General features: G+C 43.0%; 1 protein-coding gene across 2 annotated transcripts in view; it reads right to left on the bottom strand.

Annotated features, from left to right (window-relative positions):
- PSMG1 (proteasome assembly chaperone 1) overlaps positions 1-23,979 on the bottom strand; it is a 475,801-nt gene that overhangs the window by 40,255 nt on the left and 411,567 nt on the right. The window contains exon 8 of one of the 2 annotated variants that reach the window (XR_014139155.1): positions 4,146-4,155. The exons of the other annotated variant lie outside the window; for it this stretch is intronic. The gene's annotated coding sequence lies outside the window, so the exon portion shown is untranslated. Of the gene's footprint in view, positions 1-4,145; positions 4,156-23,979 lie in introns of those variants that run through there. 2 annotated transcript variants of the gene reach the window in all.

Below are 23,979 nucleotides of genomic sequence, written 5' to 3' on the forward strand. Positions count from 1 at the left end.
AGGGATCCGAAGGGGTACGTGCACCCCAATGTTTATAGCAGCAATGTCCACAATAGCCAAACTGTGGAAAGAGCCAAGATGTCCATCAACAGATGAATGGATAAAGAAGATGTGGTATACATATACAATGGAATATTATGCAGCCATCAAAAGGAATGAGATCTTGCCATTTGCAACGACGTGGATGGAACTGGAGGGTATTATGCTGAGCGAAATAAGTCAATCAGAGAAAGATATGTATCATATGACCTCACTGATATGAGGAATTCTTAATCTCAGGAAACAAACTGCGGGTTGCTGGAGTGGTGGGCAGTGGGAGGGCTAGGGTGGCTTGGTGATAGACATTGGGGAGGATATGTGCTATGGTGAGCGCTGTGAATTATGTAAGACTGTTGAATCACAGACCTGTACCTCTGAAACAAATAATACATTATATGTTAAAAAAAAAAAAAAGAAGAAGAAGAAGAAGATAGCAGGAAGGGAAGAATGAAGGAGGGTAATCAGAGGGGGAGAGGAACCATGGGAGACTATGGACTCTGAGAAACAAACTGAGGGTTCTAGAGGGGAGAGGGTTGGGGGGATGGGTTAGCCTGGTGATGGGTATTAAAGAGGGCACGAACTGCATGGAGCACTGGGTGTTATACACAAACAATGAGTCATGGAACACTACATCAAAAACTAATGATGTAATGTATGGTGATGAACATAACATAATAATAATAAATAAATAAATAAATAGATGAAAACACAATGGAGCAAGATCAAAAGGCTTCCTTGTTCTTCTAAAATGTTTCTCCAGGGTTCACACTGACAAGAAGTGAGTCATGACTATAGATTACTTTGATCATACTTCTCTTCGAGTAATACTGAAGTAGTTAATCTCTAGAGTTGTGGCCCATAGGACGTCCATCTCCCTAAAAGGATTGTGTATGAGCATGGACTAAAGTTTTGCCTAAAACATTCCCCATCCCAAGGCCATCTGGATTCATTCACTCATGCACTGCAAAAACATTTGTTTATTGAATGAATACCACGTGCCAGGGACTGTTCTAGGTATTAGAAATACAGCAATGAATAAGCCAAAACCTACCCCCATGGCACTTACATTCTAGTGTGGGAAACAGACAACAACAACAAAAAATCTATAAATAAATTTATAATATGATGTCAGATAAAGATACATAGGAAAAACTTAAAATAGCCAAAGAGATGAGAGATGGCTCTTTTTGGATGGTGTGGTCAAGGCAGCACCCTCCAGGATGACTCTTGAGCAGAGAGCTGAAGATTGTGAAGAAGTAAGCCATAATGATTTATGAGGGAGAATGTTCTGGACCTTGGAAACAGTGAGCACAAGGACCCTGAGGTGGGAATGAGCATGGAATATTCTGGAGGCAGCAAGAGCCAGTGTGGCTGCAGCAGAGTGAGTTAGTGACCCTGGGAGACAGGCCAGATCATGTAGGGCCTTGGGAACATCAGAAGGAATGTGGATGTTATTCAGATCGCCAAGGGAAGTATGTGATAATAATTTTTCTGGTTAGTAATATCACCTGATTTGTACCTTGAGAAAAACACTCTGACTTCTGCTTGGAGAAGAGACTATAGGGGACCAAGAGTGGAAGGAGAGGGGTGAGTGAGGAGTTATTTGAGTATCCAAGAGGATGATCTGATGGTGGGAATTAAGGTGCTAGAGGCAGCGATCCAGAGTGGACACGTGGAGATATGTGTAGAGCCTACAGAACTTGTGGATGGATTGGATATGAGGTAAAGAGGAGGAAACAAGGATGCCAAGGTTTTGGGCCTAAACAGCTCGGTGAATGGTCATCCCATTACTAAGATGGATAGTACTAGGGGAGGAGGAGCCTTGGGGGAGGGAGGTGAGTGATCAACTGTCTTCTCAGAAGCTCTAAAGGGTTCAACAGAGTATCAGGTTAGTATCAAATACCTAATGGACTAATGTATGTCTTTATTCCTTCTGTCAAGGTATACACCACCACATTAGGTCCCTTTTAATAGTCCTGATTTAGACAGATACAGATGTAGAAATAGGTAGAGATGCAGATGATATAGATGTACCACATTCTTCTTATACAAAGTCAAATAAGGGGTGCCTGGCTGGTTCAGTCGGAGGGGCACCTGGCTCTTGATCACTGGGTTGTGAGTTTGAGTCCCATGTTGGGTGTAGCAATTACTTAAATAAATAAAAACATTTTTTTTAAAGATTTTATTGATTTATTTGACAGAGAGATAGAGAGCACAAGTAGGCAGAGCGGCAGGCAGAGGGAGAGGGAGAAGCAGGCTCTCTGCAGAGCAGGGAGCCCAATGCGGGGCTCGATCCCAGGACCCTGGGATCATGCCCGAGCCAAAGGCAGATGCTTAACAACTGAGCCACCCAGGCGCCCCTATTTACAGTTTTTAAATGAGCAAATAGTTATTTATATATATTGAATATAGTTATATAGCAAATAGTTATTTATATAACCACAGACATAAAAAAGTAGTGGAATTCTCCAGTGAGTCTCTTCTACGGGTAAGAAGACAGCAAGCCAGAATAGGGGGCAGTGGGCTCCTATTACACCCTGCAGGTGACTCACAGGGAGCTCCTCTAGCTTCGGACATTGCCCTCTGCCACTGAGCTCCAATCTGAAATACACCGTTCACATTTAGTTGTAGGCTGACCAGCACAGAATGAACGGTCAGCATTTTTCAAAGTGATGGGAATACACCCATGGGAGAAGAGCCAGGCTGGTACAGGAAATAAAGCCATGGGAAAGAAGAGTGAGGAAACCAGGGAACTATCTTGGAAAAAACAAGAATGAGGGGTGCCTGGGCGGCTCAGTCAGTTAAGCGTTTGCCTTCGGCTCAGGTCATGATCCCAGGATCTTGGGATTGAGCCCGGCGTTGGACTCCCTGCTCATCGGGGAGCCTGCTTCTCCCTCTCCCTCTGCCTCTCCCCCTGCTTGTGCTCTCTCACTCTCTCAAATAAATAAGAATGAGGATTAGCTGGGGCATGAGGGTACTGTCCTCATCTATTTGAAAGTTTCCATTTGGAAAAGGGATTTCCTCATCCTTTGGGTTTTAGTAGTTCTGGAGGGTCTAAGACCATGGGGTGAACTTTTCAGAAAGGCCAAAATGTTCTCCCAGGGGAAAAAAGAGGCAAGGGAAAGCTGCATCAGCTTCTGTCAGGATTCTGTGGAGGATATTCATCAGTCAGGTGCGAGACAGGTGGGGATAGCCCTAAATTTCTCTCAATCTACAGTCTACATTGCTTGGTCTCCTGGAAAGGAGGAGACATCATCATTTCCCTAAATCTCTGATACACAGAGAGTTATGTGCTCAACTGGTACATGGCCGTTCCCGATGACAGTGACAGAAGGGGGGAAAGCGGGCTCTTTCTAAATAGTGAGTTTGACTTCAATAGGATTCATTTTATAATTTGAAAGCTTCCAAAGGAAATCTGAAAACGTAAAGATCCACAAAAGCAAATGATCTTCCAAGTCCTTTCAAGGTTTACAATTCAGGGTTTTGTAGTTATATCTAAACATAAAAATTCCTTTCTCAGAAAATGCTCGAAGTGTTTAATTCTTGCTCAAAAGGATCTCTATCTGGGCAGCAGCTGAACCGAAGCCCATGCCAAACATTCATGCCAAAGAACAAGGACTGGGCCCACAGACATGAATATTAATCACAAATCATCATACACGAGACCTTTCATTACCAGGGTGGTGGGCAGAGAGCGGGCTTCAGGTGTGGCCTTTCTTGGCCAAGGTTGAACCCTGAGAGCAGGATCTGAACACATGCAGCTCACAGGATCATCGGAAAGCCTGAAGCGCCTGCCCTACACATCTGGTGACCAGTGGTGTAGACTCCCCATGGATGGGATGTCAAGGCATCATTATTCAAAGTGACCCTCCCTCAATTGGGATAATCAGAAACAGTTCACAAATCAAATAAGCCATAAGATTCTTCATCTTCTCTAGGTAACCTCCCCGCCTGGTGACATCACTCAACATGTGGTGACATGGTTTTTCCACAACCTTTTTTTTCCCCAAGATTGGAATCTGGCTGAAGGCTAAAATTACCACTTAAAACAAGGATTGACCCTTTCTTGACACTTTGAAGAAGGGTCCGTGTCAAAAGCTACCCTTACCCCTTGGACTTGCCAGAGGGAAAACCTCTGCTTGGCTCTTCTGGGACATGTTCTTCGTTAACTGGTAAAAGATTTTTTTTTAAAGGCCGAAATGAATAAAGAGATGCAAACTTTAATTGTTTTATAAGCCTGGCTTGGATATATTAAGGCAGTTGCTATTTTGTATGTAGAACAGGGGCAAACAAATCTCAAGAGATTAAAAATCATGTTCTTGTGGTTTTCTTTTAAAAGCTGCAAATTTGAATTCAATTTAAAAAGTCATGGCACAGGGACAAAATAAGAAAGAACAAAGCTGGGAAAAATGTCCGTACCATTCTTCAGAGTCAAGTGCTGCTGCGAATGTGCATGTTTCCAATTACGTATTACGGCTGGGCGAGCTCCGGGAGACATCGCCAGACAGAACCCAAATGCAGGGTGTTCGACAGAACCCAATCCAGCAAAAGCTTCACAAAGTCTTTCTTTCAACGGAAACCACTGTGTAGACAATTCAGTTCAGTTCAAGAAAGGAAAACTTACAGAAAAAAGGAAAATAATATGACATGATTTCTCTTTTGTCTTTCAGTACAAAGGTAAGTTGTGTGGGATAAGAGCCAATACTTTGTATTTTCTTGGTTGCTTTTAGAATAGCACTTAGAGAAAGAAAGATGGAAAAAGAAATTCTTGTTTAGACCATCTGAAATCATAGAGCCGGAGGACCTTCCTTCCATTATTCACAGGCACAGAGGGACGACCAAAGATAATGGAAAGCACACTTGGACGTTTTGACAAGATACACTGTTAGCTAGGAGTCAAAGGTGCTCATTACTGGCTTCGAGCTACAGGAAAAAAAATATCAAGTTTTTTCACATACTAAAGACACACTAGCTAGAGGTGGAGAGTCTATTTTAAGGGGTGAAATGTATTTGTGGCCTTCCATTTTAATGGCTAGCAAGTGATTTCTGAAGTGGCTCCTAAAGCTTAGGTTCATAAAACGAAAAGATGCCCCCCCACCTCGCGCCACCCCCTTATCTGAAGCACTTCTAGTTTGGAAACAGGGGGCTCTCTGCGGAGGATTCGAGAGGGGGAACTTTATGGGAAAGGCTGGAGCTTCAGGAGACCTTCCGTAAGAAGAAGAGCTAAATGCAAAGATTTCTTCTGGTTTCAGTCCCTGGCCTCGACGTGTTCAACACTGAGAACAGACCGTCCCCGGGCACCTCGGATATCCTGAAGAGAAGGAAGCTCTGACAATGACATGGCTTTCGCACACTCTCCCAGCTCCCTCCAACTCCACACCTGGAAATGGAAGGTCTCTAAGGATAGCAGAAGTCACTGGCACCCTCATGCTCTCACCAGTGATTTACACGGGAGGTCGACTCCAAAGAAACACAAAGAAATCAAAACTACATCAATTGACGCCCCACACCTCCCAATGCTGTATTGGTTCTCAACTGACTTTAGAGACTTTGGGTCAAAAACAGCTCCCTAGTTAGCCACAGAGCTTCCTGAGGACATCATCTTTTTTTGTCTCTGTGCTCCCTGACCTGGGAAGTCAGCAAAATGCCTGGTGAACGAACATGAATTCGAGCACATTGAGACTTCTGATTTCTCAATCAAAGGATATATAAAAACATGGACATTTTTCAGAACAGAATTACTAGAACCCAGAGCTAATGCCCACGCCGGGGTACAAAACACTTTTTTCTAAAAATATGTCCTAACAAGAGAAACAGAAATCTGACTCAGTAATTTGAACCCAAGTTAGCATGTGGCCAGGGCAATGGGACAGCTCACCTGGAACCCACAAACGGGTGTCCTTCCTGCGGAATGTGCCGGTGTGTTTCTGCGATCAGTAAACCAGCCATGCTCTTATGCAAATACAAAAAAAACTCACCCCATTGACAAATGCGTTTCTTCTTATTTTAGCGTTTCTGCGTCAGCCTCAAAGAAGCCTCACATAAACGATTAAAGACTTTTCAGTAGTTCTTCCAAACACACGTACCAGCAAGCGCTGTGCACTTCAATCCTTTTCAGTGAATCCTCTAAAATGAAGGTTTTGAAGATGCTTGCCAATGGAACGTCCTGCCTCACAGCTATAATATTTTTTAAAAGGCATTCAGTTTAAATTAATATATTTGGCCAGACAACCATATTAAAATTTTTGTTATTTTTTCTGTTATAATGGTAGCCCTTGGTATGACTAGTCTTCTTCAAAAATCTGTAGAGTTATTGCTTCTCTCTTGCCTGGGGTACATCATGTGTTTTTCATTTGAGTGTGCTACACTGCGATACCTCATTAAAACAAACACTTAGGCTAAACGAAAGTCTTCATATCAGGCCATGAAGGGCGTACACTCACTTAGAAAGTTTCAGAGACCCATAACTTCTTGCAAACCACTCTCATACCAGCTGCTAAACTGATACTTAACTCTGCCGGGTGATGTCACAGTATCCACAGTCTTAAAATGGACTGCCTTCGGCAAGTACTTTTTTCTTACGCAGTAAGCAAGGGGAGTTTCAGTAGTAAACAGAGCCATTTTTTCCTACATGAAAAACGCCTCCCCCAAAACACACACGTGTGTACGTGTGCGTGCACATGCACACACACACACACCAGACTCTTCCCTTCTACTTGTACCGCAACCAAGAGTCATAGTACATTCTGTGCAAATAAACCCTTCATAACGTTCCTCTCTCCTGCTGGACAGCTCCTTCACTCAAGGATTTCCCACCACAGACAATACCGTCAAGGTCCGTTCTGATCATCGCTGTCGGCATACCATCCTAGAAGGACTCACCTACGAATCTAAACTTCTGTGTGGACCCGTAAGTCATCATTGACAGTGATCAATTTGTACTTTTTTTTAAAAAACTACGTCTACTATTTTTCTTTTAAGATTTGAGAGAAAAGCTCATTTTGGATGCTTCACCGAAGTTGCTTTGCCAAAACAATGCCTGATTCAGTTCTCAAAAGTCACACATAAGAAGCCTCTGATGTCCGAATATGGTCTGCTTTGAAGAATGATTTCTTAAAACGCATGGACTGATCGAAGACAAACAAGTGGCACTCAATAGCTTCATTCATCAATTCTAAAAAAAAAAAAAAGTTTTGTGCCTCACACCCAGAATGATGGCTACTATAAAAACAAAAACAGGACATGAGTGTTGGTGAGGATGTGGAGAAATTAGAATCCTCGTGCGCTATTGGTGGGAATGTGAAACGGTGCAGCTGCTTCGGAAAATAGTATGGAGGCTCCTCACGAACCTAAAAACACCATCCGGCAATTCCACTGTTAGGTAAATACCCAAAAGAATTGAAAGCAGGGATGTGAAAAGATATTTGTATACTCAGGTTCATAGGAGCGTTCTTCACAATGGTGAAAAATGAAAACAACCCAAGTATCCATCAACAGACGCATGGAAAAACCAAATGCGGTCTATACATATGATGGAATATTATTCAGCCTTAGGAAGGGAAGAATTCAGACACCTGCTACGGCATGGATGTGAGTCTGAAGGACATGATACTGAGGGAAATAAGCCGGGCACAAAAGGACAAACACTGCATGATTCGACTTCTCTGAGGTCCCCGGAAGAGTCCAATTCACAGAGACAGAAACCAGAATGGTGGTTCCCAAAGGCAGGGAGAGGTGGGAACAGGAAGTTGTTGATTAATGAGTTTCAGTTTTACCAGATGAGAAAATTCTAGAGATTGCATAACACTGTAAACACACCGAATATCACCAAACTCTACACTTAAAAAAATGGTTAAGAGAGTCAATTTTATGTTGTGTGCATTTCACAATGAAAAATGAAAACAAAATTAAAAATCAAAACTTTTTTTAGCACCTGTTACAAAAAAGAAATATTTGGTATTTTCCACTACTCACTATTTCACAATTTTCAAAGCACCTTTCCTCAGTTCCTCCTTCATTCCTTCCTATAGCAGGTATTTATAGGACCCACGGTGGTTATACCTACGAGCTGGGCAACCCAGAAGACCCTAAGATGAAGCAGGGTGAACCCCACACTTAGAGACCTTGGAGGGATATAAATACTGGTAATTTAAAGTAAAATGTGTTCACTGCCACATTTTCAAATATTCTGCCATGTTGGCCCCATAAATTCATTTGCATTTACAAGTTAACATGCTTGATTTTGATACCAACTCACTTTTCATAAGAGAGATACAGACAAAATGCTTTAGGATTTCAGAGGTAAAGGAACTTCCTGTGAAATCCACATCTTCAGCCAATAAGGAAACACAGGTCCTTGTGGTTTTTGTAATCAGCACTATGTTTTTTACGAGATGCGCAAAAGCTCATCTCATCCTCTCTGCTTCTCTGCTCTGCCTGAGGACCCCGTCTGAGGTTATCCTCTCTAACGGCAAGCATCACGTGACTGGTGAGCCATCAGCTCCCTCTGCACCCTGAGGGATGGAGCTCGAGCGAGGATTCCCAGCAGACTGTGGTTAAATGCTCTCCTGGTGAATCAGCCCTGAAAACAGACTCTCCCAGTAGATGGTGAAGTTGTCTCCAACTTCCATGCCATAGCTCTGGGAGCCACCAGAATCGTGGCCCGACCTGGAAACCCGGTGAGAGAACACCAACAAGTGTGAGCCATTTGGGGAAGCAGCTCACGTGGAAATAATTGTGGTTTCCAGAACAGCCATTCTATTCTCTCCCAGGCCTAAAATACCCTTCCTTCTTTTGATCGACCTTGAGAACACCTCTCCATCCTTCCATGCCCTCTTAGCCTCACCTCCTAAGTGAAGCCTTCCCCTGCCATGTCGCCTGCTCTTCTGTGTCCCCTAGGGTTTTGTGCATCCTCTGTCAAAGCACCGCTCGCAAGGCCGTTTCGAGAACTGCACCTGGAGGCAACAGGCCACGCTTCTGAAGTTCTGATCCCGACTCCCAGCACGGTGGATGGAAGGAGGTGTGAGCAGATGGGGCGATGGGGGTCTCATCAGTATTCATCTTTCAAAGTGCTACATTAAAAATGTGCAACCAGCCATGGCCAATCTGTACTTAAAAATGCCCAAAACTGATTTGGCTGAAGTTATATCAATCCTGCAATTTCTTTTTACAAGTGAAGTCTTCACTTAACAACAACAACAACAACAAAAGATAAATTTAATAGATGCATTTTTTTTTTGCCAATAAAATCTCAGAATTGAGTGCTATGGGAGGGAAATAGAATTAAATGTGTCCTCAAGTATCCCTTGGGTCTAGCTGGTCTTCCTTCCTTCACAGCACCCGGACGGTGGAGACAGGTGAGTATCCAAAGTGACCAAGGGGTCAAATGAGAAATGGGCCCCATCCAGTCACCACTCTGCCTTCTCAATGAGCTGCACTGGGAGAGGCACCGGAGGGGGGCAATCCAGATTTCTGGAATTGGTGTGTGGTTGGAGCTTGCCCTGGGGCTGCATGGCTAAGGTAGTGAACCAGTCTGTCAGCGATCACAGTTTCAATGGACTCATGCCATTTCACAATGTACCCCAGGCCTTTGCTTTCAGCCACGTGGCCAGGAGGGATTGATACTGGCCCGGACCCTGGGGGGCAGAAGGTGCCCTGGGCTCCTGCTTGTACACTGAAGTCAAAGAGCTCAATGTGACTCTTTTTCAAGCTCTGCTCTTGACCCACATGTGGCCACCAGCACAGCTACTTGACTTCTTGGAGATTCATCTTCTATTCTGGGAAATGACACCGGGCTTCTGTCACAGCTGCAAACCCCTTCCCCCGTCCCCTCCACCCCCCACCAAGACCAGAGACTGCCCAGTCTACACAGGACCACTGGGCAACCGAATGGCAGAGAAGACTTCTTACGCAGGAATAATGAGCTTGCTTAAGTTCTCAGGATCTCAGGTTTCTCACCTCTAAAATGCAAAGGAATAAGGCTTCTTTGGCCTTATCACGATAGCGTAGGTCAGAAGCTGACCTATTGGAAAGACACTTCAACGATAGGAAGAGACTCTACACAAACATGCAGTGTGGTGGTCCTCATTCTCCACCTATATTTTAATTCACCAACCATCTCCTGAGCCCACAGAGAATGCAACAAAAATAGTAACTTCTAGATCGGTGCTGTCCTGATGGTCTAGCTACCTGTGGCTACTGAGCAGTTAAAGGCAGCTAGTCCAAATTGAGATGCACTGTATGTGTAAAAAACACACTGGATTTTTGAAGATCGAGAACAAAAAAAAAAAAAATGTAAAATATCTCATCATAATTTCTATATTGATCACAGGTTGAAAGGATTCCATGTTGGATCTCCTGGACTCTCCATGAAGATACCGAGGCAGTAAAGAAAGTATTCCAAATATACACATGATTAGAATTAATTTCACCTGTTTTTTTTTTAACTTTTACTCTTTTTCATGTGGCTGCTAGAAAATATAAAATCAAATTTTATTTCTATTTCTACTGGACAACGCTGCTCTAAACTGATGCATAGGACTTTTGAGGGGTTTCTTTTTATTATTTTATTTTTTTATTTGAGAGAGAGAGAGCAGGGAGAGGGACAGAGGGGGAGGGAGAGGATCTGAAGCAGACTCCACACAGAGCACAGAGCCTGAAACGTGGCTGGACCCCACCACGGTGAGATCAGGACCCGAGCAGAAACCAAGAGTCAGACGTCCCACCGACGGAGCCACCCAGGCGCCCCTTGAGTTATTTTTGAACGTGGGAGGACGGAAAGAAATCAGTGATTAAACCCCAAAAAGTTAACAATTTGAGATATTTGAAATCATGAACGTGTTTTCTGAAGAGGTCATTGAGAGTAGGTTCCTGGCCACTGAAGCCTCTGCCTCAGTTCCCTCCCCTGCACGTTCCTGTGCGCATGCGGGCGGGGCGGTCCTGAGCAGTGAGCGCCACGCCACATCCGGGAGGCAGCAGGTGCACTAACCGTGGGTCAGATCAGCCTTCGGTTCCTCTTCCACTCCAGGTCTGATGTGCAAAACCAGCACCTCGACCTCAGGATTTTTTAACATCATTCAAAAATAGTTTTCTATTGCCATCTTTTAACAGAGATGAAACTCACAAAACATGGAATAAATCGTTTTAAAAAGTGAATAATGAGCAGCATTTAGCACCTTCACAACGTTGTGCAACCACCACTTCTATCGAGCTCCAAACCATTCTCATCATCCCAAAAGGAAACCCCGTGCCCATTAAGCAGTCACTGTTTGGGGCACAATGGGTTGCCCTTAGCTTTACGTTAAAATTTAAATAAAATTATTAATAAACTGCAAGTGCATGGTGAGTGGACTGTTTAAGACCTCTCAAAATCCCAACATGGGCTGATGCACTTACAATGCGACAGAAGACACTGACGAGGATGTTGCAGGAGAACAACCCTCGCCCCCACAGGGCGAGGCGCAGCCAGGGGTCAAGCTCCGTGATCATCAGTTAGACCTAATCACCCCCTCATGCAGGAACACACATGTAGGGACCAGAGCCTGCTTTCTGGATCTTTCCAAGGTAGGTCTCTTGTTATCTCAATCCAATCCTTCCTGGGAAGTGGGCTCTTCTCCTGAGTGTAAAACTGTTCATTCTGCCTCCAAAAATATTGGCCTCATGTCAACTGACTGACTTCCCAGCTCTGAGTGAGGGGACACAGTGCTGATGACAAGGGAGGCTGGCTCACTGGTGAGCTCAGCAAAATGCCTGAAGAGGACCAGGACCCAGGTGCCATGTCAAGGACCCAGGTCCCCAGTGTGGCAGAGCTCCTGAAGGTAGTGTGGAGCTGGTTAACGCCCCCTGGAGGGGTCCAGGGGTGGGGAGTTAGTACACTTGACACCTCACCTAACGACATGATCACCTTTCTATGGAGCTCCCATGGCCTTTCTGGAGCAGACCAAAAGGCCAGGGGAACATGGGCATTGTGTGCCTGTCTTGCCTTCTTGTACAAGGTTTCAGAGTGCTGTCGAACCCATCTGGATGAAAGATGTCATCCAATTATAAATTCTTATTACTCTTTTTATTGCCTTGTAAGAGTTCTGACGCTGGCTTTCACATGCCCACATGTTTCTGTTTAAGACACTTCATTCAAATCAAATTTGAAGAAAAGTCCAGATTACCCAACCACAATGACCTGAGTAAAAATCCTCTCAATCATTTTGGTAATCCAAATAAATCCAGAGCATGAAGGTGGGTTGCATGCATAGCTCTGGCTAAAAAAATGCACTGTCTCCTATTTCACCTTAAGTTATTATTATACACTTAATTATACTGTATTTATAATAACAGGAAGGGCTTATTTTATGCCATATATTGCCACTTGCTGGAGAATAAAATGAGCCTTACATGGTTGACACTAATCACTGACATTATCTGAAAAAGCAATCATAACATGAATTTTAAGGCAGTGAGTCAGGCTTAAATAGAACTCAAGCAATTTAAAATTTATTTTGTGAACGACTGAGGTTCAAACACCATCAAATTTATTCAAAAAAAAAAGTTTTACTTGAAACTGATTTAAAACACAGATCAAATTAAATATACAATCTGTAGTGTATTTAACATCAGAACTTGTGCGATTCAAGTAGAATTCATGTCACTCTTCTTAAAAATAGATCATCTGAAAATATCAATAGCTTTAAAGTAAAAATACTACACCCTGTTAGTTCTATCACTTCATCTATATATCTAGCAAGATGCCCTGGGGTCCTTCAACATAAATTACTCAAATTACTGACTTTTCTTTGTATGTATTTTCTAAAGGCTTGTTTATGAATACCACTGATAGATCTGCTATGATTCTCCGAAGGCTAAAGATGTTTACAGGACAAGTGACATCATCTCCATGATAGGCTTAACTGTGTTTATACCAACTGGGCTTAGAGGGTCTTCAAAACATGGCTTTAAAATCTTAGTTATTATGTAGCTTAATGTGTTCCTGATGTGTCTGGAGTATGGGACCTCTAAAAATAGAGGAATCATTTGTTAAGAGAAAATGAACTACTCGTCCAATCTATCTTATGCATGACTAATTCACATTCTTCTAAGAGAATGTGACACCTAACCTGGGAGTACCAACGACATGATAAAACAGAAAGAAAGAAAAAAACAAAAACACAACACTAAATAGGTATTCTATACAAGTCACTGTTACATAAAAAATAAAAAGGGTATTTTATAGAAAAAAATCCACAAAAATATACAGATTATCTTATTACTGTTAGCAAATTTACTCTTACCAGTTTAAAACTGTTAGAAGTTTTTTATGTGTGTTTTTACTACCTGAGAGTCTTCAGATGAAAGCCCACAAGCAGAACATACCTAACGTGGCCACAAAGTTTCTATTTGAACTCTCAGTGATGGAAAGTTCTGTCCTTTGAAATTTAGTTCCACTGGTGGGTGGCCAGTTGGGAGAGAACTGATCTTTCTATGGAGCTGAAAGCACCCATTCTGCAACTTTCCCCATTAACGCAGGTTCTGTCCTCGTCTAGATTTATGCAGAACATGTATAATTTGTCTTAGATGCCATAATATCTAAAACATTCATCATGCTCCCCAAAACCTTCTCATCTCCAGGCAAAACATCCCTCAAAATGTCCTCCAGATGACGTGATCTCAGATCTTTATCCTCCTGGTCACACTCCTGCAATCCCATTCTATTTACCAACATCCCTGTTGACGCATCAACTCTGGATGCATACGTTGAAAATAAAAAAAAAAGACTCTACACCAAAATATTAGTGGAAAGCATTTCTAGATAGAATTATGGACTATTTCTATTTTCTTCTGTTCTTCTGTGTTTCCCTGATTTTCTACAGTGGGCATATGTGACTTAGATAGCCACGTCATTCAACATTCACGCCTTCGCCCACCATCATCAAGCACCCACCATATGTCAAAAACTGTTGTGTGCAGTGAGCATGCACAAACAGCAAATTAGAAGCTCTGTCCTTGTGAACTTGCCTTCCATTGGAGGAGACGTGCAGTGAAGAAGGAGGAGGAGGAAGCGGAGGAGGAGGAAGAGAAGTAGTAATGGTAATAGCAGTAGTAGTAACATGAATAGCATGTGAGAAGGTGACATAAAACTGTGAAGGGGAGTAAGAGTGAAGTTGGGGGGGGGTCACTGGTAAATAGGACAGTCAGGGAAGACCTTACTAGGAAGGTGACAAAGACCTGACGGATATTGGACAGAACATTCCAGACAGAAGGAACAGCAACTGCAAAGGCCCTGGGGTAGCAACATGCCTGAAATGCTTGAGAAACACCAAGAAAGCCTGTGTGGGTGAGGTAAAGAGAAGAAAGGGTTAAGCAGTAGGAGATGAGATGGAAGAAGTAATGGGGTCAGACTTTGTAGGGCCTCCTGAGCCATTGGGAAGGCCCAAGTCTTCACTTTCAGTGAGATGGAAAGCACTAGAGGGTTTGCAGCTGTGGAGTGGCATGCTCTCACTTAACGTTTTTAACAGGTCACTTTGGTTGCCTGTGGACAGCAGACCCACGAAAAGGTCAGAGCAGAAGAAGGGAGGGTGGTAAGGGAAGCAGAGTCAGGATCCACACATGGGATGACAGGGGCCCAGACCAAAAAGCCAGCAGCAGAGAAATGCCCACATTCTGGATTCCCAAGATGCAGCCCCCAGGATTTGTGGAGAAAACACAGTTAAAAGAAATGTCTGGAACTAAATGCGACACTCCTGATGTGGTCTTACGACGCAGAGGAGATAGGGTTTTACATTTCCTTTCTCAGGGTATCTTTTTCCAGCAAACACAGAAACCCTCATGCCGAGCCAGCCAACATGCTGAGAATGATTAAGTAAGGTACACAGCCCGTGTGGGATCGGACCTACGGAGGGTGAAAAGCTCTCTAAGGGCAACCACTCCCACTAACCACAGCCTTCCCTCCTCCATCTTCCCCTGGCTCCATCTGAAACTCCCTGCATCCTCGTGAAGGCTCCTCTTCCTGGACTAGTCTCTGTTTTTCCACATCCTTCATCAACTCATGGCCCACTGACCTCCCCGTGGGCAGCCCTTTATCCTCCTCCTGGTACCCTGAAACCTCTCATCTCCTTACTAACCAGAAGCCTGGCCACCCCCTTGCTCTCCCCTTTCTCCACCCACCCCCGAGATGAAGCATTGCTGGAGAAATCATGCCATGCAATGGTACTGGTCAGGTCTACCACAAATCCCGGAATTGTTTAAGTTCATTTGGAATCTACTTCGACTCCTGAACTTTTTTGTATTCATTTCTAATTCACTTCCTATGTAATACCCAGCACACCTGTTGGAGACCTGGTATTTTCTTGCTCCTCACCCCCAACTCTCTGACCTCACTCACAGAGGACAACCTTGTTCTCTATCTCCTCAAGAAGACTGAAGCCACAAAATTCTTTCACTGTGAGCTTCTCACTCTCGAGGTTTCTCTGTAGCTTCACCCGTAATCTCCCCCTTTTCTCTTGACTCAGAGGAAGAAGCTCCCTTGCACCTTTCCAAATTTAACCCTCCGTCTGTGCCCTGGATGCAGGCACTAAGACATTTTTCCAGCATGTTGTTCCATCCACTGTCTTGTCCCTTCTTCATCTTCCATCTTTCTTTCTGCAATGGATATGTTCTCCGTGCAAGAGAACTTTCTTCTATCCTAAAACAAATAATCCAAACCATCCCTTGACTCCACATAAGTGAACATTCAATATCTCACCTTCCCTTGTTTCAACAAAAGCTGGTTGAGCCACTCATGTGCTACAATTGTCGGACACAAAGGCAAACATGATATAGTCCCAGCCTTCGCCACCATATTTCTCAAAAGATCACTCAACACTATGCCATTTCACCTGTGTTTTCTTTAATTACTTGCAAGATGGCTTCTAGAGAACTCTACTGAAAGGTCTGGCATGATGAACCACACTCACTCCCAAGAATGAGATCCTCCCCTTGCTCTGTGATCTTCAAAACCCTCCAGCTCCTGTCTCCCAGGCTCCAGTCCACCCCTTGCTGGACATCAACTCAACTCTCAAGCCACAGGTCAGAAACCAAGTTCTCCAAACTTCTCCAGCCTTCTCTCTCCTGTCCAACTCCACCTTTTCCTCAGGAACCTTCTTATCCCAAGAAATGGCACCCCTCTCTTCCAGGCCTCCAGGCCCAGCCTTCAGTAATCCTTAGCTCCTCCCTTATCCTCATGCCTTGGACCCAGCGGGTTTCAAAGGTGGCTCTCCTGCATATGGCACCTTAGTGCCACTGCCCTCCTCCATCTTTCATGTCCCACGTCTTGTCCCTTTGTCTTAAAGCCTTTCTTTTACCCAAAGTGAGTGGCAAACCCTTAAAATCCCATAAGATGCTTTGTTATTTTTTGTGACCACATCCACTCGTATTAGAACTTTTATGCTATGCCTGACCTTCCCAACTCACACAGAAGTGCTCCAATGACAGGAATCCTGTTCTATTTCTTCTTCTGTCCATCACAGAGCCATGCACAGTGCAACCACAGCTGAACTATGCTTCCTTCAGTCTTGCCTTACTACACCCTTCCTTGTGCAGGTGTTTGCTCCTGTGACATGACATCGGGCAGTGCTTACTACACAATATACATTTGCCACAATCACAATATTGTGACCTGAGCTCATTTTTCAGTGCTCACGCCCCTATGAGAATGCATTTCTCCTTTTTTAATTTAAATTCAATTAATTTACATATAACGTATTATTAGTTTCAGAAGTAGAGGTCAGTGATTCATCAGTCTTTTTTTTTTTTTTTTAAAAACAAAAAACAAAACTTTATTGAGGTATAACTGACATACAAAAAGCTGTACATATTTAATGTGTACAAATTAGTAAATTTGGAAATAAATGTACACCCATGAAACCAAGTGATTCATCAGTCTTATATAACACCCAGTGCTTATTACATCACATGCCCTCCTTAACATCCATCACCCAGTTACCCCATCTCCTGAACCACCTCCCCACCAGCAACCCTCAGTTTGTGTCCTATGATTAAGAGTCTCTTATGCTTTGTCTCCCTCTCTGGTTTCATCTTGTTTTCTTATTTTTTTTTTTATTTTTGTTTTGTTTTTGATATACAGTATTTAATGGCTCTACTCTGGGGCCAAGGCTTTTTCCTCCTAATCACTATGTCTACATCAAAAGAAACACAGTAAGAGAGAGCTGGAAGTGAAACAACCTGGTCTAAGAAACAACCTGGTCTAGTCCCCAGCCCTCAGTCCCCACAGAGAATGCTTATACAATGCTTATGAGAGGCACCAGCTCCTGGGCTCAGCCTCCCAGAAACAACTGCACATCTGGGGAAACGGAATGCCCAGACAGAGCCTCCCACTGCATCTGGCTGTCCAACTCCTGTTGAGCTCCCCCCTCCCTGAACATTTCTTGAGAGTAAGAATGATGTTAATTAATCCAATTATTTCTAGTGCCCAGGAAATGAATCAATGATGACTTATTTCTTGTTTGTGATGGATATATGAACTGGTTCTCAACTCAGCTGACAACCATGGGGAATAATATTCCTCGAAGGTGACTGTGCTTGTCTGTAGGCAGTGTGCCTGTTTGTAGAATTTCTTCCTGTAATTTCTTTGAGCTAGAGTATGAGCTTGGGTGTTGGAAAAAGGAAGAGTCTAACGGATGACTCATGGGGAATTTCCCATCTCCACCGGCCTAGTCTGTCCTGAATCACTGCTGAGTCAGTTCACAGGGTTAAATGAAGAGACATGGATTTTCTGCCACCTTCCTGACCTCAAATGTCCTGATGTGGCCTCCAGTTTCCCAAGTATGCAGCTATGGATTTGTTCTTGCCAAGATATTTGGAATTGGGTTAGTGATGAAAGAGGGTGTGTTCCTCATTGCACAGCAAGGTCTCATGGCTGACAATATGTGGTGGACTATATATAATATTTACAAACCCCACAATAACATATAAAATATAACATTCTGGCATGACAGAAAATGAACAAAAAGACTATTATTTTGCAGTCATAGAAAGAGAAAGAGAAGAAGAAACAAAAAGAGAGTCACATACGTAGACAAGAATGTGAAATGATGGACCTACAGCTCCACTATGATCCAACCAGGTTTCTGTAGCACTTTGTGGGTTCAGCAGACACTGGCTAAGCATTTGCCAACATCCCCTTCCTCCCAGGTGCCCAGCTAAACTACATTTCTCAGGCTCCTTTGCAGTCAGGTGTGGTCATGTGATCGAGTTCTGGCCAATGGGAAGTGAGGGGAAACCTGGCCTGCAAAACACTCGCATGGAATCCCCCATTCTCTTTCCCACCCAGTGGCTGAATGGAAAGGCTTCCGGGGACCACAGAGAAGGACAGAGGCTGGGAGGGAAGGCGGCTGGGTCCCTGAACCACTGCTTACGAGAAAGAGAGCTACCCAGGAGAGCCACACCACCAGGAACAGCCTCAACGGACCCAGGGAGAAACACTTTTGACTGCAGGGTTTGTGAGAGCTGTTAGCCTTCCCTGATTAACCCTGAGGTCGTTCCTCACTCCTGCCCGGCACCCCTAGCCAAACCGAACCCAGTAATCTGAAGTTACGCAGTAAGGAACTGGCATCTTCCAGCTTAGTGATCATCACGTGAGAAGCACTGGGTCTTCCTGCATCTGCCGGTGTTTTGAGAGACTCTTAACTTGGACACGCACAAAGTACGTGGATTCAACTACCCAAAGCTACAGGTGCTCATCAAGAGAAAGTCCTAAATGTTTCTGTGTCCTGGCATGGTGATATCATGTAGTACGTTCCCTGAAGTGCCAAGAAAAGTGCTCAATCACCCCCAATAACTATGGAAAAATGAGAAATTTGGAACTTTCTCTATTTTTAGTTGCTAACATATGCATTTCTGCAAACTTTATTTAAAGCCAAAAGAAATATTTCCGTATTGAATTTCAGTAGTGCAATATGCTGTTTTAGAATTAAATTTTAAAATCTGGTACATAAGGATCTGTAAAGTTATGTAATCTCTGCTGCGTTTCACAGTGTTGCTCCACCTTGCGAGTTGTAAGTGGATTGCCAAGGCTTTGTGTCACATGCTATTAGGGAACATCTCCCAGACTTCTAGGGCCCCAAAGGGGAGTTTTAAAGATCTGTGAGGATCAATGACCCAAAATATAGTAGCTTGAGAAAAAGCTAATATTTTTTTTTATTGGCTAAATGTTGGACAACTTAGAAGTCTTGGGACTTTAACCAAAGAAAACAACACAGTGATCATTTAGATGTGAAGCTCTTAAAGGTGCAGAGTAAATCATAACCACATGGGGGAAGACGCCATGTGTTGTGGTCAATTACCCTGGATTCTTCAGAAGACTTTCAAAATGTTCTAGGTATGTCTTTTGAAGTGCTTTTCCCACAAAGATGTGTACCCCAGCACCACCTCCATATTTAACTTTTCTTCTTTGCTCCTAAAGATACAGAATTAACTGAGATTGGGGACAAATACAAGTGAACAACATTTCTAAAAACTATGTATTATTTGGAACTATTATTTGACATATGCTGTTGGCAACTGGCATTTTATATTTCATTTTATGATTTTTTTTTCTTTTAACTGTAACATGGTATTAAGTTCCTGGTGGGATGGAGTTCTGGTGTCAGACGTCCAGCAGAGACCAACTACTGAAGGAGAGGATGCTTAGAGTTGCCCCAAAGTTGGTCTGCTGAACTCAGCCCGCCATGGATCTCAAGGGTACAGGAGGTCAAAGCAATGGCAGAAGTGGACGAGTAAGGTGGGAAAGGGGGCACAGTTCACACCCTTCTTCCACATGTGGTTTCACAAGACGAAACAGGTCAGAATCAAAGGAGGCAAGAAACCTTAAATTGTATGGAACACTGAAGTTTAAGAATTAAATGAACTTCTCAATACCTGAAAATAAAATTGTGCATTAACCATTATAAGGAACATACACTATCAATGACCTGAGATATCATTTGAGTGTGGAAGAGGGGAGGCCTGGGTGACTCAGTCGGTTAAAGTGTCTGCCTTTGACTCAGGTCATGATCTCAGGGTCCTGGGATCCAGTCCTGCATTGGGCTCCAGACCCGCATTGCACTCCCTGCTCAGTGGGGAGTCTGCTTCTTCCTCTCGTTCTGCCCCTCTGCCTGCTTGTGTGCTCTCTCTCTCTCTCAAATAAATAAATAAAATCTTTAAAAAAAGAGAGAGAGAGAGTGGAAGAGAATATTTCCTCTAAACAGGTGTGCACTCGCTGATCCAGCTCATTCAAAAAAAAAAAAAAGTTACATATATGTATGTTGGCACTCCAATAGATGAGCAGGATGATTTGTAAAAATCATATTGGTAACACTTTTAAATTTCAATCTTCAAGACGGAATAAGTCATAATCCCTTCTACTGAGGTCCTATTTAGTAGGCATTCTATTTTTCCAAAGGCATTCCAAAACTTCTCGTCCAAAGGCAAAGATTACTGTAGGTGTGCCTCAAACAAGAAATACTTTTCCACCACTCTCCAAATCCTCAAATAGTAAACAGTAAAAGCATGGTAATACAAGATGGAACGGTGTTTAACATCACCACGGCATTCCTACAAGCCTGGAATAGATCTTCTTTAGGAATTACTTTATTTCCAATGATATGTCTGTAAAGAAAGTGGCTTTAAGTGAGCCAAATATAACAAGAGAAGAAGCCTCGCAGATACACTTATTACCACACACAGAGGTAACAAAGATTACAGTGCAAGATGAGGGGTAAAGCTAATGATCCCAATGAATAAGGCAAAGACACTGAGGTACCTTTAAAAGAAATGAAGTCATGAGGGCAGTATTTATAAACAGTTTAACCATCAAGACAGAGAAGACTGAGAAATGTATAGTCTTTCCTTGAGATGGAGGGAGACACATAAAATAATGTGACTGTATAATCAGAACATAAAATATCAGAGACCGGGAAAGAGAAGAGAGATCGAGATTCAGGCAAACAGAAGAAGCACTACAGTATGAAGGGCGTCTGTAGGCGCCCACAGGGGACAGAAAACTTCATGGAGCATGGAAGCCACAGACCCTGCTGATTCAGGAAGCCTGGAAGGTGGCCTGGTGAGGAAACAGCAGAACTAGAACAGGGAAACCCATGTGAGCATCCTCCCCCAAATGTTTCTTCTGGTCAAAAAAATTCCCAAATCTAGTAGAAGCAGGAGGTTGAAGCAGAAGCATGTCGGGAACAGGAGTAGAGTCGCCTCCTGGTGACACATGCAGGGACCGTCCTGCTTTCTAGCACAGTACTTGGTAGGGAACAGATTGCCTCCCCCCCGATCCCATTTCATTTCAAGCGCTAAAGACAATGGCACAAGGCGGCCCAAGGTAGACAAGAATAAAGCCCAAATACTGGACTCAGATGCTGGGAGGTGGCACGGAGTGGGAGGTTGATGCCATGCCCAACACGATTTGGGTGTCTGAATAACCAACAGAATTAACCAAAAGCCTTAGAGAAATTCAATGTCAACCCTGAATAACAGAAGAGGCAGATGATATCATAAACAGAGTAAAAAATGGTTTGTCCAGAGGTTTAAACCCAAGAAATATTCAAACAATAGAATTAGTTACTGTGAAAGGATTTTTTAAATAATCATCAGTTTTTGGTAAGCATTTCAACCTTCCATCATGGTGGCACTGGGTAATGGTGGAACTCTGTGACACCAAGTGCCCCAATCCAAGCGCTAGGGACAAGAGGCTTATTCCATGCTGGGAAAATCATATAGATCTTGTGAACAATAGGCATTTACTACTGGGCGGGAGATAATCCTACAGATGGTAACAATGGAGTAACAGTGTCAAGCAAATGGTGACCGTGTGGACTTTTCAGAGGAGCTTGCTGCATCCCATTCTTCTGCAGATGCCCAGAGCAGCCATGTAAGGATGCCTCTCAGCTCTCCCTTCAAAAAAGAACCCAGCATTCACCTGAGCAGCCCCCAGCTGTTCCCAACTCCTGCTCTGCCCCATCCCAGACGGCCTCGAGCCAATAACTAAACACAGTGGGGGGTGAGAGCCTGGCCACATCTGCCCAGTGCAGGACCCCTCCAAAGGCCACCTCTGCTCCAGGGCTCCCCACGGGGCTGGTCAGACTGCCCAATCTGTGTCTGGTCTGAGGCTCTCCTTGCCCAACCTACTCCATCCTCATTTTATCATTAACAGGCACACCCCACCCCATCCCCTCTAATAAACTTCTTGCATTTCTAATTCTGTCTCAACATCTGCTTCCCAGGGAACCCAACTAATACAATGCTCCTAAAACTGATACTAGGGGGAAGTGACTTTCCATGCCCCAAAAGGAAAATCAACTTTCCAGAAAATAAAGCTTCCTATAATTCCGGTTATCCATGGTGTTATTTGGCCATTTTAAAGGCAACAAACAAGCATCACACATTTTAATCCTCACTGAGTGAACTGATGATTGAAACATTATTGTCATTATGACACAACATAATTAGGGTTGTATGTAACATGTTACTTTTCTGTTTTCAGGTAAATTTAAGTAGTTTTACTTGATGCAAAAATAATAGTACTTAAATCCTTTAATTGATTGATATGTGTTAATATTAATCAAAAGGTTTTCTAAGACATACACTTTTTAATAATGTAAAATGTATTTAAAAAAAACCTGTGAAGGAATTATGGCTAATTGAAAAAATCAGTCAGAGAAAGATAAATATTGTGTGATCTCACTACATGTGAATCTTAAGAAACCAAACTCAGATACAGAGCAGCATGGCTTTTGCCAGGGGCTGGCGTGGGGAAATGGGGAGATCTTGATCAAAGGGTACAAACTTCCAGTTAGAAGATGAATAATTCTAGGATGTAATGCACAGCCCGGTGATTATAGTCAACAATACTGTATCTTGAAATATCTTGAAATACTTGAAAGTTGCTGAGTAGGTCTTAAATGTTCTCACCATTAAAAAAAAAAAAGATAATTAGGGGCACCTGGGTGAGGGGCTCAGCCAGTTAAGCGTCCGACTCTTGATTTTGGCTCAGGTCATGATCTCAGGGTTGTGAGATCACGCCCTGCTCCGGCTCCATGCTGGGCATGGAGCCTGCTTAAGATTCTCTCTCTCCATCTTCTTCTGCCCGTCTCCCCGTTTTCTCTCTCTCTCTCAAAAAAAAAAAAAAAGGATAATTATGTGAGGTGAGGGCCATGTTACCTAACGCTACTCTGGTAATCATTCTGCAACATATCCATACATGTATCAAATCATCACGTTGTACACCTTAAACTTATACAATATTAAATGTCAGTTATATATCAGTAAGGCTGGGAAAAGCAAAAACAAAAGACCTCCTGTTATTTTTTCTTATCCATAGCCACATTTCTTTACCAGGTATGTGCTATAGCACGTGGTTTAGAGGTTATTTGTGTGTGTGTGTGTTTGTTTTTTAATTTCAGTTTTGAGGAATCAAGTAATGGGTCTTACTTTTATTGGATATATGTGAAATTTCCATTCCTAAAGACTAAGAAATAAGTGCAGCAGCACACTGTTTAAATTATTCAAAAGATAAAAATATCTTCTCTCTTTGGGTCTGTTTTCTTTCCTGATGTCTTTGTTCATTGCTAATATTGTCTATTTATGTGTAATTCTTCCAAGACAACCTCTCCTGAGAGCCAAATAGGAAACCACCCAGCTAGCCTAACCTGCAGGCTCCAGGTCCCTTTTCTAATGTGCAATGAAATAGGTAAATTTACATAACCTTTTTTCCCCCAAAACAATAATAGAAAGCAAGTATTTGAATTGAGAGTTGTTTCAAACAACATAAGTCATGAAAAATGTGACTTGTTTTTGACTGTTCCTTTGGCATACACTTTTGATTAGGGACGAATAAATTTAAACATAAAAGCATTTTAAACTTGGGGTTTAAAACAAAGGACATCAGAATCACATGGTTAGAGTTTTATATTT

Source organism: Leptonychotes weddellii, chromosome 1 (genome assembly GCF_054177405.1).
Source record: "Leptonychotes weddellii isolate Sample4059 chromosome 1, ASM5417740v2, whole genome shotgun sequence".
NCBI classification, from domain to species: Eukaryota; Metazoa; Chordata; class Mammalia; order Carnivora; family Phocidae; genus Leptonychotes; species Leptonychotes weddellii.